This window comes from Triticum aestivum, chromosome 6D (genome assembly GCF_018294505.1).
Source record: "Triticum aestivum cultivar Chinese Spring chromosome 6D, IWGSC CS RefSeq v2.1, whole genome shotgun sequence".
NCBI lineage: Eukaryota > Viridiplantae > Streptophyta > Magnoliopsida > Poales > Poaceae > Triticum > Triticum aestivum.
The window spans coordinates 394935386-394940868 of record NC_057811.1 but is presented as its reverse complement, the minus strand read 5'-3'; the positions used below and the strand labels follow the sequence as shown (position 1 = coordinate 394940868).

The window sequence follows — 5483 nt, the reverse complement described above, 5'->3', positions numbered from 1 at the left end:
TATTGCAAAGTACATAATAAAACTAGGTTCCAAACATACGACCATGTACCATCGCTAATGTATTGTCTCTTTCTTCACATTGTATTGAGGGCTAAGGATAAAGAGACGAAGTTTATAATACGGTAAGCATAGTATGACATCATTCATATCACAAAACAACTGAGAACAGACAAACAGGCAATTGTAACGTTGTGTGGGCAAGTCCAGCATGGAACTAGATTACGGGTCAAGATCAAAGGAACATCACTCCTCTCTTTTAAACCTTGTAAGGTGCAATGATACGCTAAGACAATTGTGTATAAAATTGAAAAGAGTAATAGACATTGGCTGCAAACCATGCAGTTCAAGGCACAAGTCGGAGTAAGTAGTAGTTCAAAGGAATGAGGATTAAGGACTTACAACAGGGGCATTGACTGTTGTAGTCATGCCCTTCTTCTTGCTGGTGTGACAGTCCTTGAAGATTTCCACGGCATTTGGTTGAGGTACTTTTTGGTCCTTGCGGGCTTTCCTCTGCATTTCGAACAAGTCAATATAAATCTGATAATATGGTACAGTGAAAAGAGTGAAACAGCAGCTAATTACAAGAGCCTCGCAGTGTGCAATATAGCTACGAGGTCCTGTCGTCTGTTGGAATTTCACTTTCGTACGGTTGGCCTTGTTCTTTGAACAGTTCACCTACAAGAAGATAGATGGCACATGCGTAAATAGGACTTCCACATGTGATCTGATCACATATATATAATGTACCTGATACTTCGGATCAGACCACTGTTTAACAAGGCCCCTCCAGTCTTCATCCGATATATTTTCCATTGGAGATGTTTGGGAAAGTTCACTGTTAGCCTTGCCTTCAAAGTGAGTTTTCCTCAAGTTATACCGATACTGTCGCAGAGCAGACTTGAAAACATGGGTGCAAGCTTGTCTGGTTGCATCATCTTGGCTATCCAACTTGAACCTCATCTGTTGAAAATTATGGGAGTCTCATTATCAGCAACCTAGAAAGTATGGGACAGAGCAAGACGATATTACTAGTTTCCATACATAACCATACTTACAGATAAATGGTCGAGGAAGGTGTTGAACTGGGTTTCGTCTTTGTCATTCCTGTACTGAATCCATGTTGGGAGGATACGTACATGACACCTAACGGCAACCGCTGCCTCTGATACTAACTTGGCTGACTCTGTAGCATCACGTGGCGTTTTTAAACCTGCCTCAAAACGGATCTCCATTCTTCCTCCTCTAGATTTAGTTAACCTATCGAGCATTATCCCTGATGTTTGTTTCCTCTTGCGCCTAGGTGCTAGTCCAACAACGAACTGTAACATCCCAAATTTTTTAATTTGGAATGTTAATAGGATCATTCTTTTCATCATGATTTCTATGCTTATTTAATTTTTCTGAATATTTAAAGTGTTTTCCAACTCAAGGCAATATATTTGGAGTGGAGATAATATGACTTCTCCCCTATTAATTATATTTGGAAAACACTAAGAATATATTCTGGTGTCTAACTAAATTATTTTGGAGTTTTTGAACTCAAAATTATTTATTAGTTGTTTATGATGCTCTTTATGTGCTTGTATTGCATAATTGTTTTTTTAAGTGTATTTGTGTTGTAAAAATGTTCACTGCTTCTAATTTAGATATAATATTTTACTGTGTGTTTTTGTTATTTATATTTCCAGCTTAGTATTTTATTTAGCTATAAGTTTAATTCCTGTAGCAAATATTTTTTTTAAGAGAGAGAGAGAGGGAGAGAGAGCCAGCCCGCGGCCCAGCAGCGCCCCACACCGCGGTCCAGTGGCCACCCGAACCGGTACGCAACGACGCACAGCCCGTCGCCCCCTCGCTGCAGCCACTGACTGCTAGGGCCCACTTGTCATCTCCCATCTCAGCCGTGTTCATCCTGAACTTCTGTAGCCGAACCCAGGTCGAATCGTATCGATCGATTTCGATTGACCTGCTGCCCCTAGCCCAGTACTGACCCCATATAAATACTCCCTGTGTCCTACTCGTTCGAGTTTTGCCAAAATCACCATCGCCCTTGCCCTATCAAGTCATCCCGATCTCGCCGAAGTTCGGCCGCCGCAGAAGCCTTCCGCCGGTCAAATTCGTCACCTGCAGAAGGTTTCCGCCCTGACCCTTCCTTATGTATTGTTCGCTTTGAGCTTCCCTCTCTCCCTCAACTTCTAGTTCACGCAGGGGAGCAGCGTAACGACCGCATCAACCTCGACCAGAGCCAGTTTCCGCTGCCACCGCTCCAGCCGGTCACTGTCGCCACCGGAGCAAGCTCCAATTGTGTCAGAGGTCACTCACTTCATCTCTGTCGCGCTCTCCACTCGTAGGTCATATCTGCGTAGCCGGAGGCCCTCTGTAGCCGTCGCCCGCATCACCAACGAGCCGCCAGCGCCGTCCTTCTCCAACTCCGACGACGCCCAGCTCTGTTCTCAGGTGAGCACGTCTCCCTGTCGTCCGATCTTCTTCAAACGGACGGGATTAGATCATCTGTGTTTTTTTTATTTCCGAACCGTTATCTGTTAAGTTGCGGCCGTCCGTCGTTTAACCTCCACAGCGAACACATCACATGCAATAGTAATGCGCCACGTGGCACATCCACAGAAGTAGCTGTTCTTCGAAGAGATCTATTTTGACACAATATTCTTTTGACAGATTCCATATCAAAATTTCATTTAAGTATATATTGAGATCTGTAACTCCAAATTAATCGATTCTTTTTCCTATATACTCATATTGACTAGGAGCATCCAGTAGAACCAAAATTTCACATTTTTGAACTATTCAAATTTGAATTTGTTTAAATTTGAATTCAAACTTTCGGAGGCCATATCTTTTAAACCGTTGATCCAAATTAGTTGATTCTTTTTGGATTGTGATCCTACTAGCATGTACATAATCTATACCTAGCGATATGTTATGATATTGAAGTTTTTATTTGAATTCATTGCTGTTGACTGTATTGTGGTTTTATGTGAGTACGGTTTATTTATCGGTGCCTTCGTTATCATATAGATTGTCCGAAGTGTGAAGCGGATCAGAATTAAGCGTTAGAGTACTTCAATACCGTTCAAGGCAAGTTTGCACTTTGATTTTGCTTATCCTATATTCTGCTATGCAAGTGTGGTTTTATGTTATGATATATGTTTGGCCTGGCCGTGTTGTCATGTTTTGGTATTGATTGTATTATGTGTTGGTGTGATCAACTTGCTATGGTAGATGTGGGCATGTGTCGAGTGATGATGCATGGAAGTGGTGAGCGCTTATAGCTGTAGGCTCGGGACTTTTACTCAGGTGAATGCGTCACTGGCTGAGCGCTCTATTGTCCCTAGAGAATGCGCCATGGCTGAGCGCACTTGAGTTGTCGTGGCTTTTCTCATGTGAATGCGTCACTGGCTGAACGCTCTATTGTCCCTAGAGAATGCGCCAGGGCTGAGCGCACTTGAGACATCTTGAAGATCTTTGTCATCTATGTTGTGTGCACCTTGCCTATGTCGTGGATGTAGGTGAAGGTAGTTTTACGCGAAACCAAACTTGAGTGTTTTGTTTGTCATGCTTTGCTTTGTGGATGTAGGTTTGCTATATCATTATGTGTAATTTGCCAATGCATTCAATGTATTGACCCTTTGTGGCTGCAACTTATCATGTTGCAGGATATTCAGGTGATCAGTGAGATACAGTAGGGTCGCGAGTCTTCACTCAACATTTCGCCAGTGGGCATTGACGGGACTCATCATTTGTTAGGCTACATTCCCGCTGTTATTATTGAATAAAGCTAGCTATGTGCTACTCAGTTTGTAACACCTTATGAATTCTGGATCATACGTTATAGTAAATGATGCACTTGTTATTTGATATTCATATGTACTGTGTGTGCTAGCGAGTCGATCCAGGGACTAGCACTGTAAGCATAGAGACTCAAATCCTTCGAGGTTTGGTCGTTACACGAACATAGGAAGTGTTAGTGTACATCAAACTGTGAGACTACATATAAAGAAGCATGCAACTGTAACATGACTCCAGCAACTACCTTCTTGCTGTTGAAGCTCACAAGGTTCATCTGATATTGCCAACTCGTCTTGGGTCAAGAGTGCTTGGGAAGTAGTGTCAGGTGGCAAGGGAGCTTGGGAACGTGCTGCTAGCTCAGTTGACGCACGAGTAAGTCGTGCAGCTGGTAGTACTGTGGTAGGTGTTGCAAGAACTAGGGTTGTCTCTGCTTGTTTGGTGGCAGCTATTTGTTTCTGTTTGGCTTTTTTTGCAACTCGTGTAGCATGGGATGTCGTGTTTGTAGAATTTTCCGCTGGACTTTGACCTTCTATTGCACCATCAGTACCAGCAGAATCTACAGGATTCATCCGCTTCTCATTCCCTGCCATTCTGTGTTACTTCCTCTTTCTCTCTGCCATGTTAAGTCAAGCCGACAAGAAAAACGAATAACAATTTAGTTCTTCAGAACAGATTGATGCGTGATGCAGACGAACTGAACTTTGATGTTAGACAACCACATGATAGGAGGATGTAATATGTATGAAAAACAGGACGGGAGATATAACCAGAACTATGATGTGTAAACTAAGAAGAAGACATTTCACCAAATTAGAAGCAATGCAATGTAAGGTAGACACCATATGAAAGATGCTACAAATATCGCTCTGCCAAGTTAACAGTGTCTCATCATAAATGGCGTTTAAACAAATGTGAAGCAGTACAAGAAATAAATCATATGCAAGATGCAAACAACATCACACTACCATGTTAGAGGTCTCTCGTCATTAGTGCCATTGCATATTCACAGCTTATGATGTGTAAACTAAGGAGAAGGCATTTCAACAAATTAGAAGCAATGAAAGCTAGACACCATATGAAAGATGCAACGAATATCACTCTACCAAGTTAAAACTGTCTCGTCATAAGTGCCATTTCAAAAAATTAGTAGTACAAGCTAGAAAAGAATGTGAGATGTAACCTATATCACACTCCGAAGTCAAACGTGTCTTATGATAAGTGATTGTTGCAGGTTACACAACAGTAGTAATTTGATGTAAGAACATGGTGTGATAGACAGATATTGTATGTTCTAGAAACAGGAACACGTGTCTTATTCAAGTATAATGTGTAAAGTAAGCAGATGGAATTCAACAAAATTAGAAGCAATACAAGCTAGACATCACACATAACATGCAACCACATATAACAGTGCCAAGTTAGAGGGAGCACCGGTGATGCTGCACTAGGGGAGACGTGCTCATCATAAACACAGCTTTGTTGAGTGTCTATGCATGTGTTGTCTTGGAAATCATCTTGGGGGTGTGGAGGAGTAGAAACTGTAGAGGCCCTCCGTTCGGAAGGAGCACCTTTATCCGCTGCCTTGCTAACTTCCTTCCGCTTTATTGATTTTGAATTGTCAAGTAAAACCGACAAGAAAAAGCAATAAAATTCTCTCTTCAGAACTCATTCATGCATGA

General features: G+C 41.9%; 1 long non-coding RNA gene across 1 annotated transcript; it reads left to right on the top strand.

The window, feature by feature from the left end:
- The first annotated feature begins 1998 nt into the window (after nt 1–1998).
- LOC123141721 (uncharacterized) lies at nt 1999–3752 on the top strand. Its single transcript, XR_006470404.1, has 3 exons — nt 1999–2130; nt 2206–2454; nt 3034–3752. It is a non-coding gene; the product is annotated as an uncharacterized lncRNA (long non-coding RNA).
- The last annotated feature ends 1731 nt before the right edge of the window (nt 3753–5483 follow it).